This window comes from Bidens hawaiensis, unplaced genomic scaffold, assembly GCF_021521415.1.
Source record: "Bidens hawaiensis isolate Kalapana, Puna unplaced genomic scaffold, B.hawaiensis_p1.1 tig00047541_1, whole genome shotgun sequence".
In the NCBI taxonomy this organism is placed as follows: domain Eukaryota; kingdom Viridiplantae; phylum Streptophyta; class Magnoliopsida; order Asterales; family Asteraceae; genus Bidens; species Bidens hawaiensis.
In genome coordinates, this window is record NW_027498503.1 from 63369 (window position 1) to 76394 (window position 13026).

A 13026-nucleotide genomic window follows, 5' to 3' on the forward strand; every position below is an offset into this window, starting at 1 on the left:
ACTAATCAACGCAGCCCACACTAGTAACTCTTTCACTAGCTCCCACTATCTTGCCACATGTTCCGGAAACCAAAAGCAAATTTTATTTAGCGAAACCAAAATCAAACTCAATTTCATCTTTTTCTTTTATTTTAATCTGTGTATCTTCGACTTTTCTTCCTTTGGATATTATTATATATCTATACTTATATGTATAAAGCATATAAACGTTACCGATAAAATAAAAAAATATATGATATTAGAGCGAGAATGAACAAACTATCCGGTCAAATATCATTGTGTAAAAGTTAAAATAATATATAATAGTTACGTGTGTTTGTAGGGTTCTTGACTTCTTGTCATTGTTTATCGAAAACTGAATCACTCTATATATGTTTATATATAAGTCACCACGTCATGATCTTCATGTTTATAACTAATATGCATGATACTTAAGTTATGTGACATGTATAGCTCACATTTCATTGCAACTAGCTTCGAGCCTTTGAGCATTAATCATAATCATACTCATAATCATAAGATAAAAAAATATAATTGTTCTCCTGTTGTCACGTTATTGATCTCTACAATGTTCTTTACATATACTGTCAAAGAATACAATCAAAGTGGTGAAATTAAGAAAAATTTCATAGAAGTCGAAAGTATACTGGTGTCCAAATGTCATAGGGATCAATCGGGATTTTAACACACACATATATATATACCTCTAAAAATATTTCATACGGGTAGACCGGCCCTACATTTACAGTGTCCTCACTTGAATATAGACTATCTAACTTGTTCTCTCTCTCTATATAGAGTTATCTACCACCCTACATTCAACATAACTTATCTCTCTCTCTCTCATGGCTAAGCCTCATTGTTCTAAAACGTGTTCCAGATGTACAAACCGGCCCACGCCCGACCATCCTAAGCTTCATGTATTGTGTGCATACATCATTTTACTATACATCATAAACAACTTTGTTTCAGTACTCCCAATCAAATTAACAATACCATGGAAAAACACTTCACTTTCCTCATTCCCATATGAAACCCTACATCCTGAAATATCAACCAAACTTTTTCAAGATGCCACTTCAATCAAATCAGCTTCTTTTGATTTCGGTAAGCTTATTCACGAAACACCAACTGCGGTTTTCCATCCTTTGACCATTTCCGACATAACTCGCCTCATTCAATCCTCCTACACTGCTTCTACCCCTTTCAAGATTGCAGCCAGAGGGCGTGGCCACTCAGTGGGAGGACAAGCAATGGTTAAAGATGGGGTGGTGGTGGAAATGAGTTCTTTGGTTAATAGTGGGATTAGGGTTTGCGGGAATGATAATTTAGGGTTTTATGTTGATGTTGGTGGTGAGCAACTTTGGATTGATGTTTTGAGGACAACAATAGAGCATGGATTGGCGCCGGTTTCGTGGATGGATTACTTGTATCTTACCGTTGGCGGAACCCTTTCTAACTCAGGGATTAGTGGGCAATCTTTCCTCCATGGACCTCAAATTAGTAATGTTGTTGAAATGGATATCATCACTGGTACAAGCATAATTAGTACCCACACATTTTAAAATATGCATCTTTACATACATATACTTGGGCAACTTTTGGGCATGTGTAGTATACATGAAAACCTTTTTAAGTTGAGTAAACCCATAAAAACCCTATGTAACATCCATTCTTCTTTATTTTCTTTGCAGGGAAAGGAGATTTCAAGACTTGCTCAAAAACCATGAACTCTGATCTCTTCTATGGTGTTCTCGGAGGTCTTGGCCAATTCGGGATCATAACTAGGGCAAGGATTGTTCTACAAAAAGCACCTACAAGAGTAAGATCAATCAAATTTTAAACACATTAAATATAGATTTTTTATTTTATATATATATTTTTTATTTTTTTATATTTTGTGCAAATAAGTACATATGTTGTTGATTTTGGTAGGTGAAATGGGTTAGAATGCTTTATGAAGATTTTGTTACCTTCACAAAGGATCAAGAAAACTTAATCTCACTTAATAATGGACCTGATTATGTTGAAGGCTCTCTTATTATGAAGAAAAGTCCCTCAAACAATTGGAGATCTTCGTTTTTCTCAATTCACGAAAAATCAAAAGTAAATTCGTTAGCATCTAAACATGGCATCATTTATAGCTTAGAAGTTGTCAAATACTACGATGAATTCAACACAAAAACCATAGATGAGGTACTCGATCGATGCTCATTTTCATCTTGTAATGATTTTGTAACTATTAAGTATTTTTTTTAACAATTGTTATGGTGAATATTACAGGAACTTGATAATATGTTCAATGGGTTAAACTTTAAAAGTGGATATAGTTTCATGAAAGATGTAGCATTCGTTGATTTTTTAAATAGAGTGAGAACTGAAGAGATGAAACTTGGATCCGAAGGGTTTTGGGAGATCAATCATCATCCTTGGTTAAATTTGTTTGTGCCAAAATCGTCTATTTTGGATTTTAATCAACGTGTACTTGATGGAATCATTAAAAAGGAAAGCAAAAGCACAGGCCCTTTCCTCATCTACCCGATGAACCGGAAAAGGTAATTAATCATGCATTACATGTCATTTAGTATAGAGAAATAGCTTCTGATATATGTTGTTAAGAAGAAAACAATTTATTTTATTTAAAATGGTTATCAACCATGCATGCAACAAATTAATAAGTTAATTTGGTTTTATCAATTACTAAGCCAATTTACTTTAAATCTTATAGGTGGGATTACAAGATGTCAGCTATCATTCCAGATGAAGACGGCGAAGACATATTCTACACCGTAGGTTTATTACACTCGGCTAGAAATGTTGAAGACGCAAAAATACTTGACGATCAAAATAAAAAGATACTAACATTATGTGATGAAAATGGTATTAATATCAAGCAATACCTTCCTGAAGAAACACTAAGTGACCCCGGCAGATTACGGATAATCTGGGGGTTAAATAGATGTTTCCCACGAGGGGTTAGGTCCGGCAAAGATGGTTCTTCTGATAACCTGCAAAACAGACACCGTGAGCTTGTCACCGAGAAGGGGGGTACCTCCTTGTGACCACCCTCCGGCGTGAGAATCAGACTAGATTGCTCTTGAATATAAGTGTATATTAAGAGAAATAACTAGAGAGAAGATGATGATACCGTTCCAAGGTGTTGGAGTATTTATAGCCGAAGGTAGGTTTCCAAGAAGGTACAGCCGGCTGAATAGTATTCCTGTTCTGCCAACTGTGGGCTACGCACGTGCCATGGTGGTGGTTGGTGGGTAGGCAGCGGCTGATAGTGACCAGGCCGGCTGCATACTGTTCCTTTTCCACCAACTGCAGGCTATGCACGTGCTACGACAGGTTGGTGAGTGGGCAGCGGCTGATAGTGACATTAAGTACTAGAGCATGCTGCTCGTCGTACTGTTGTCAGTGAGCTGTCGCAGCTTTGGTCAGATCTTTTGTCCATACCTTGGCAGGTACAGTACAAAAGATCCTCCAGTAGCGTACGGACTGGCTCATTTGGGCGGGAGTTTTCCCGGCTTTGGGCGGGAGTATTCCCGGCTTGCTCACTCCTTCTTCAGGTGACATTACTGAATTATTTAAGAGTTTAGTGCCTTGTGCGTGTAGCCTTGCTGCGCGGGTAGCCTTCCCTGATGGCTAGTATCCGTTGCTGCGGGAACAGGCGGAGTACGTCGACCATTGGGAGGCTTTTCCTGCGGGAACAACTTGCGTACTGCGCGTAAGGACGTCACGTCTCTGAGCATGGTGGGTCCTGCGGATCCAGTTGGTTTCTGCGCAGACGTCTCTCTTCAAGGTGAGTCTTGCGAGTTTAGTCTTTGCGCAGACGTCCCTCTTGAAGGTGAGTCTTGCGGGTCCAACTGCGCAGACGTCCCTCTTTGAGGTGAGTCTTGCGGGTCCAACTAGGCTCTGCTGGGACCTACCTCTTCAAGTCCCCCCAGTCCAATGTTCTTCTCATGAATTGTTAATAAGTGAGGTGAACTTTTGGACTTAAGCAAGGGGTTTTGAAAAGGGTTTAGTTTTAAGGTTTTCCATGGGGATTCTTCCCGCGGAAGTCCTAATGTCACGTGCAGAAATTCCCGACTTTTCTGCTTGATCTTTGGGTATGATGCGGGTAGGTCTGTAACCTCCTCGCAAGTCAGGAGCGTTGAGTTCCACTTGTGTAGATTCTCCATGAGGTTTTGGTAGTTTTAAACATAGTGATCAATTATATTAAACAACCAATTCCATCTTGGAGCTTCAAACAATCTAGTTCTCGACGTTCCCGCTATGCGGGGATGTTATTTCCGTTTCCGCAAGCAGGGCCCAGAATATCCTTCTTGGTTTCAATTCCCTGCGGAGTGCTAAGTATGTGAAGGGTTTCGCCTTGACACTGTACCCACACTCGTCTTATAGTTACTTTACTTCCAAAGTATTCCTGGCTTCAATTTCCTGCGGGTGCTATGTATGTGAAGGGTTTTGCCTTGACACTGTACCCGAACCCGTCTTATAGTTACTTGGTTGCCGAGGTATTCTTGGCTTCAATTCCCTGCGGGTGCTAGATATATGAAGGGTTTTGCCTTAACACTGTACCCGCACCTGTCATACGGTTACTTGGTTACCAAGGTAAGGGGGTATAGTCCCGCTTACTTTTGAATCTTTTTGACTTGCGTTATAAACGTTATATGACTTGCGCATGCATATTTTAGTTTAACTTAGCAATTTTCCAAGTGTTTTGAATAAGTTATCCTTTCGACGCGCGGTTGTCAATAGGTTAATGTTCAGTTTCCTCTATCATGGTTGTGCGAGTAGGACCGTCACTTTCATTTAGTGGGATGACCAAACTTTACTTATACCTGACCTGCGTGAAGGTTTTCCTCATGTTATCCTTAGAAATTTTTGCCGTTTTTTGTGCTTATGAGGGTTTTGCCGCCGTTCACACGCAACGACTTCTTTCCATATTTATGCGGTGAATACCGGCATATCCGTTCGGAAAGTTCATAAGTATAAATGTAAAGCGATCAACACAATGTGATAAAGGAGAATCATTTCCATTAGAAGTGGCTCCCGGCCGTTTCTTTATAAGTTTGGAATTGATCTACATGTAACATTTGCGTAATTGAGCTCCATTCCATGTTCTTGGGATGAGGGTGCCATCGAGCCTTTCGAGCCGGTATGCGCCCTTTCCCAAAACTTCTTTGATAATGTATGGCCCTTCCCAGACGGGGGCCAGGGCGTTCTTAGTTCGAAGCCTCGTTGTTACGCAGTATGTAGTCTTCGACATTGAAGTTGCAGAGTTTTACCCGCGTGTTGTAGTACTTTTGCATTTGTCGCTTGTAGTTCTCTTCACGCGTTGCGGCTAAGTCTCTGCGTTCCTCTGTTAGCATAAGGTCTAACCGTCTTTCCGCATCATTGTCTTCTGGTTGGATCAAGACCCTTGGTGAGGGTAGACCAATTTTGACCAGGACCATGGCTTCAGTGCCATAAGTGAGGCTGAACGGGGTTTCTCCCGTACTTGCTTTTTTCATCGTTCTGTTTGCCCAAAGGACGTGTGGAAGTTCGTCTACCCAGCCGGATCTGTGTTCCAAGAGTATTTTCTTTATGCCGTCTACGATGCTCTTGTTTGCTCTTTCCACCTCACCATTACCCTGTGGGTGTGCCACTGAGGTAAAGGTGTGGGTGATTTGAAGTTCTTTCAGCCACTGTTGTAGCTTTTTGTCAGCAAAGTTGGTGCCGTTATCGCTCACCAAATTCTGTGGAAGCCCGAAACGACAAATAATAAATTCTCAAATGAATTTTTTGATATGTTTTGCGGTTGTTTGGGCTAAGGGTTTTGCTTCTATCCACTTGGTGAAGTAGTCGATGGCGACCACTAGAAACTGAACATTCCCTGCTGCTGTGGGGAATGGGCCTGTCACATCGATGGCCCACTTCTGAAATGGCCATGAAGAGGTGACTGGATAAGTTCATTTTTCGGGCGATGCGTGTTGGGTGCGTAGAGTTGGCAAGACCTATACTTTCTGATGTATGCCAGTGCATCCGTATGCATCCCCGGCCAAAAGTATCCCGCGTTGTTTAGCTTAGCTACAACTGCGCGTGGACCTGCGTGTATCCCACAGATGCCTTCGTGTACTTCCCTTAGGAGGTAGTCGGCATCTTGGTCGTCAACGCATCTGAGGAGTGGGCCAAGAAAGTTACGTCTGTAAAGGATGTCATCGATGAGTTGATAGTTCAGTGCTTTACAGCGTAGTTTTCTTGCCTGTGTTTTTGACTCTGGTAGTATACCCGTCGCAAGGTAATTTATTATTGGTGTCATCCATGTTTCTGTGCCGGTTTGGATGACACAGATTTCCTTGTGCGGGACTGATGGTGCGCCAAGGAGTTCAATGCGGATGTCCTTTCCCAAGTGGGTAAAGGCCAATGACGCAAGCTTGCTTAACGCATCCGCAGATTTGTTTTCGCTACGCTTGACGTGTATGACTTTACAATCGTTAAAATCGCGCATAATTTCGCTTGCGCGAGGTACAGGGCCATTGTGTCGTTCACAGCTGTGTACGTCCCGTTTATTTGGTTGGCTACTAACATGGAATCCACGTGGGCTTCCAAGTTCTTCACTCCCATCTTCCGCGCAATTCTCAACCCGGCCAAGAATGCTTCATACTCAGCTTCGTTATTCGTACTTGGAAAATCCAGTCGAATAGCGTAAGTGTATTCTTGGCCTGCTGGGTTGGTTAGTTTTAACCCTGCGCCTGAGCCCTCATTGCTGGCTGCTCCATCAGTGTAGAGTCGCCAGACATCATCGCTGGAGAGGGTTGAGCCTCTTCCTGGCACTCTTTCTCCCGCGAGGCGGGGACTTCGGCAATAAAGTCGGCCAAGACCTGGCCTTTTATGGCTGGTCTCGGCTTGTACTTTATCGCGTATTCTCCCAATTCTATTGCCCATTTGGCTAGGCGTCCCGACAATTCGGATTTGCCTAAAACGTTTGCAAGTTTGAAGTTGGTGAGAATGGTGATTGGGTGACCTTGGAAATATCGTCTTAGCCTGCGTGAAGCCTGTACAACTGCTAAGACTAATTTTTCCAGGGTAGAGTACCGTGTTTCGACGTCTGTTAGGAGACGGCTAACATAGTAGATTGGCATCTGGATGCCTTTTCGCTCGACTAGCAGGACGGCCCCGGTTGCTCTATCTGTGGCGGAGAGGTACAGGATTAATTCCTCTCCCGCTTCTGGTGCTGTGAGCGTTTGGAGTTCGATCAAACGTGACCTAATTTCTTGAAAAGCTGCTTCCGCTTCTGGTGTCCAGCGGAAGTGCGTTTTCTTTAAACAGTTTCTCAGCGTTGACACGAATGGGAACGACCTATCCGCATGGTTTGCCAAAAAGTGGTTAAGTGCGACTAGGCGTCCATTCAGTGTCTGAGCTTGCTTGATGGTAGTAGGTGATTCCATTTTGATAATGGCTTCGACCTTTTCAAGGTTCGCTCTGAAGCCATCTTTAGTAACAATGACTCCTAAGAACTTCCCTTCTTCCATCCCAAAGGAACACTTGCTCGGGTTGAGCTTCATGTTTATCCTTCTAAGTGTGTTGAATGTTTCTTCGATGTCTTTCAACATCGTTTCTGGGTCAAGGCTTTTGATAACCAGGTCATCCATGTAGACTTCCAAGTTCCTCCCAATTTGGGCAAGAAACTCTTTGTCCATCAGGCGTTGGTATGTGGACCCGACATTCTTAAGTCCGAATGGCATCATTTGATAACAAAATGTGCCATCGGGCGTCCGAAATGCGGTTTTGTCCTGATCGTCAACGGCAATGTGGATTTGATGGTACCCTTTATTCGCATCAAGGAAGCATTTAAGGCGAAACGGTGCTAACGAATCTACCTTAAGATCAATTTCGGGTAACGGGTAACAATCTTTGGGGCATGCTTTATTCAAGTCTTTGAAATCTATGCACATGCGCCATTGCTTGTTAGACTTCGGTACCATAACGGGATTTGCAACCCAAGTTTGATATCTGCTAACGCGTACGATGCCCGCGTCAAGGAGTTCCTTGACTTGGGTTCTACACGCGTTAGCTTGTTCCGCCCCCATTACTCTGCGCTTTTGTATGACCGGCGTAAAAGCCGGGTCACACTTGAGCTTATGCTCTGCCTTACTTCGAGGTACACCAGTCATGTCAGCTGGTGTCCATGCGAAGATGTCAGCGTTTTTCTGTAGTAAGCGTTTAAGTAAGGTGCGCGTAGGATCAGTGACTGTTGGGCCAATGGTAACCGCCTGGTCAGGGTATTTGCCATTGAAGGCCCATTCTTCTGGTTCGGTGATGGTCGGTTTAGCCATCTTTGGTTTGGGTGTTGATGAGATAGATGCGATGCATACCTGGGGAATACCGGTGACCATCGCCACGCCCTCAGCTGTTGGCCATCCCATCATGCCGTGGACTGAAGATACCACGGCATTGAATCTTGCCATCCCGTCTCTCCCAAAGAGAATGTCGTATGTGTGGTGTGGCTTCCTCATTACGACAAAGTCCACGTCTTCTGTGCGTGAGTGTTTCCCGTCTGTGAGAATGATGGGGAAGGATAGGATACCCATGGGGGTGTTTGTGCTGCCGTCAAACCCTTCCATCGAGGCGTAAACCGTTTCCAGGCGTTCTTTGTCTTCGTCGTCTAGCTTGTCAAAGAACTGCCTGTATATAACAGTTGACGAGGCGCCGTTGTCAACAAGAGTGCGGGAAGTGATGTAGTGCCCCAGCTGGCTTTTGATGACGATAGGGCCTTCTTTGCTGGGTCCTCCTGGCACTCGCGGGAAGCGGACCTCAGCTTCCTTCCATGCGCATGGTTCTGTCGTCCGTCTTTTTCTTCCTCTGACGTTACTATGAACCATGTGGATGCTGATGTCAACGGGCTTTCGTCCGTTGCTTTTGTATCGGTTGTCATTCTTCCTTCCATTCTTGATTGATGCCACAAGGTGTGTAAGTTTTCCATCCTTGACGAATGTTTCAATAATATCCCTCAAGGATGTACACTTCTCAGTGGTGTGACCCTTTGTCCCGTGGAAGTCACAGTATTTGCTCTGATCCGCGTCAGGTCGGTGCCGGACCATTGGAGCTTTTGGCCATGGGAGTTTCTCAGTGGCAAATATCTCCGTGACGCTTTTGGTGAGCGGCGTCCACCGGGGGTGTCGGCTTGATGGGTGCGTGTTATTCCTTCCGCCTACTAAAGAGCGAGAGCTGGATGAGGTGTCGAAGTTTACCCTTGACTGCCAAATGCCTAGCTTCCTCTTTTTGTTTTGCCGGGCGGTCCGGACGTTGTGTTCTCTAGTCCTCTGCGTGTAGAGGCTTGTACTCTGGGGCAGATCCCCACCCAGCTGCTTCTCTGTTTCGGTAAAGCGCTTGGCCGCCGTCATGATGGCATCCCATGTGGATGGCATGCCGTCTTTACCCGTCAACGTGCGGATAAGCTCTGGGTATTCGGCGCCCTGGATGAAAGCGGTGCGAACAAGATCTTCGCTTATAGCGCCCAAACTCAGCTTTTTCGAGTTGAAGCGAGTGATGAAGTCTAGTAAAGATTCATCATCCTCTCTAACGCAGTTGAGGATCGTCCACTGCTCTTCAGTATATTTCCTCTGTTGACTGAAGTGTTGGCTGAACTTGTGTTGGAAGTCCGCCCAATCGTAGATGTGGTGGACCGGTAGACGGTCAAACCACGCTCTAGCCGCTCCAACCAGCGTCATCTGGAACATATAACACCACGTGGGTTCCGTCCAGTTGCTGACGGTTGCCCCCGCTATGAATCTGTTCAGGTGATCATCTGGGTCGGATATACCATCATAAGTGCCGATGTTGGGCATCTGCTTGGCACTTTTCGGGGCGATTGCTTCCGCGATGTCCCTTGCAAACTTGGATGTTCCCGCATTTGCAGCAGTTGGTCTGAAGGTTTTGGAGAAGTCAAGTGGGTTTCCCCCCGCGTTTCTTTGTTTGAAGGTTTCTCCTAAATTCCTTCTCGGTTGGAAGTCCGTTTCCTTACGCTTCCCTTTCGCCCTATGGCGAGGGTTTGCGTCGGTGTCGGATTCCTCCCGATCATCGTCCGAACACTCGCACTCACTGCTCAGGTTGAGCTGTTGAGTGGTTCCGAATTCGTCAGCTTGTTGGAGTGAACATAAGCGTTCATCCAACTCAGCTTGGAATTCCCTCTGACGTGTTTCCGCCCACCTTTTAACTTGTTCAAGTGTTTGGCGGGGGAGCCTCGTCTGTTGTCTTTCTACCTGGGTATCAATGAATCCCAGTGAAGGATTGTTTACTGCACTTGTCCTGGCTCGGGTAACCGGGGTAGTGTTCATAAAATTTACTGCACTTGCCCCGGCTTGGGTAACCGGGGTAGTGTTCGTAAAATGTGTGTACTCGCCGATGTTCCCCCCAGTAGCTGGGGTTGTGATTACCGGGGTTTCTTGGTCATTCGCTGGCCTTGGGACCGGAGTAACGTTAACCATCTTTCCAGAAGTTTTGAAAAAACTGAAAAAGAATAAGTTCTAGCTTTTATGCACGGATGGCGCCAATGAAGAAACACTAAGTGACCCCGGCAGATTACGGATAATCTGGGGGTTAAATAGATGTTTCTCACGAGGGGTTAGGTCCGGCAAAGATGGTTCTTCTGATGACCTGCAAAACAGACACCGTGAGCTCGTCACTGAGAAGGGGGGGTACCTCCTTGTGACCACCCTCCGGCGTGAGAATCAGACTCGATTGCTCTTGAATATAAGTGTATATTAAGAGAAATAACTAGAGAGAAGATGATGATACCGTTCCAAGGTGTTGGAGTATTTATAGTCGAATGTAGGTTTCCAAGAAGGTACAGCCGGCGGAATAGTATTCCTGTTCTGCCAAATGTGGGCTACGCACGTGCCATGCTGGTGGTTGGTGGGTAGGCAGCGGCTGATAGTGACCAGGCCGGCTGTGTACTGTTCCTTTTCCACCAACTGCAGGCTATGCACATGCTACGACAGGTTGGTGAGTGGGCAGCGGCTGATAGTGACATTAAGTACTAGAGCGTGCTGCTCGTCGTACTGTTGTCAGTGAGCTGTCGCACCTTTGGTCAGATCTTTTGTCCATACCTTGGCAGGTACAGTACAAAAGATCCTCCAGTAGCGTACGAACTGGCTCATTTGGGCGGGAGTTTTCCCGGCTTTGGGCGGGAGTATTCCCGGCTTGCTCACTCCTTCTTCAGGTGACATTACTGAATTATTTAAGAGTTTAGTGCCTTGTGCGTGTAGCCTTGCTGCGCGGGTAGCCTTCCCTAATGGCGAGTATCCGTTGCTGCGGGAACAGGCTGAGTACGTCGACCATTGGGAGGCTTTTCCTGCGGGAACAGCTTGCGTACTGCGCGTAAGGACGTCACGTCTCTGAGCATGGTGGGTCCTGCGGATCCAGTTGGTTTTTCTGCGTAGACGTCTCTCTTCAAGGTGAGTCTTGCGAGTTTAGTCTTTGCGCAGACGTCCCTCTTGAAGGTGAGTCTTGCGGGTCCAACTGCGCAGACGTCCCTCTTTGAGGTGAGTATTGCGGGTCCAACTGGGCTCTGCTGGGACCTACCTCTTCACTTCCACAATATTACAAGACAAAAGAAGAATGGAGGAAGCATTTTGTAGCAAATGGAATGTGTTTGAGGAGAAGAAAGCTAAGTATGATCCAAAAATGATATTATCGCCGGGGCAAAATATTTTCTTTGGTTAAATTAATTATGTAATAACATGCATACATTGTTATGGTATGTATATGCTACACGTTGGTACGTACGTTATGTTGAATTGGTGTAGAAATTTGGTGTTTAAGTGATTTAAGGGTAGATGTTGGAAAGTTAATTTCTTTATTTTAAACTACATTAGAATTGAATTGTGCATTATTATATGTGTTGAATAAATAATTAATAAAATAGTTAGTAATTAAGATTTAAGAATTATAAAATGGCATTTTAAAATACAATATGATTGAAATTATGTAGTTTAAATTATAGAAGAAATGTAAGATCTTATTTATTTTCACAGGGGATTCACAACAAAATACTGTCCCATTCATATAATTATTTACGTAAAAGACACATTTATCCATGAATTTTGTTCACTTTTAAAAAATCCGCCATTTGATACCCTATAGATGCTATTACTCAGTTAAACAATATATCTACTAATCACTCGTAACCAAATTAAAATATAAGATAATAGATGAAAAGTAAATCCCCAAAATACTTTAAATGTCCTCGTAATTTGTGGCCGGTTTGGGGACAAAGGCCCCAATACAGGAATAACAATAATAAATAAAACAATCCCCGTCTTTCAAGATTTTAATCTTCACTAAGACTTTACCGGCCATCGATCCTATCGTCTTCCTCCAATCATGTGAAACGGGGTTTTCTTTATAACTGCGCGCCAAGTGTTCGATGAAATGTCTTTTAAGTTTTAGTATCGTTTTGTCATATTTTATGACAACTCATTCCTCTACTTTGAACGGCTCATGGCCGTGTCCGTTCCGTGCGTTTCATTGTTGTTCGAATGGTGGAGCGGGAAATAAATGGATTTCTCGTTTGATCTCTCATCTCAAGAGTGTGCACCTTACTAAAGAAGAACGTAAAAGTGTGTTGCGGGAGGCGATCTCTACAGACCATGGCTTGTTTTTGAAAGTGGATGAAACATTGAAGGTGTTGGATCAATGATTGTGTGGGGATTGCATGAACCTTCAGAGCTTGTAACGTGCTTGTCATCACCCTGATGGCATTGTGAAGTTTAATGATCATGCAATTGACTCGGATACACACATTATTGGGATTTCGAAACCTTTTATCATGGGCCCCGAGACAACTGTTCATGAGTCCTTCGTGTTGGATGTCACCCTCCTTGATCGTGTACTTAAGGCACCTATTGTTACCGTCAAGAGTATCGCTCATAGTTGTCGGATGGCCTTTTCGCAAGCTTTGAAAACAACACTCTATAAAGTGGTTGCTCAACCAGATTCTGTTGATGCATGGGTTAGGCTGTTACTTCTTCCTCGTTGCAC

The 13026-nt window shown here is 44.2% G+C and overlaps 1 pseudogene across 1 annotated transcript; it reads left to right on the forward strand.

Annotated features, from left to right (window-relative positions):
• Positions 1-845: 845 nt before the first annotated feature.
• On the forward strand, positions 846-11709 carry LOC143597077 (cytokinin dehydrogenase 3-like; annotated as a pseudogene). The gene is made up of 6 exons (XR_013146833.1): positions 846-1533; positions 1695-1822; positions 1936-2196; positions 2284-2555; positions 2729-2909; positions 11588-11709. The product of XR_013146833.1 is annotated as a cytokinin dehydrogenase 3-like (transcript).
• The last annotated feature ends 1317 nt before the right edge of the window (positions 11710-13026 follow it).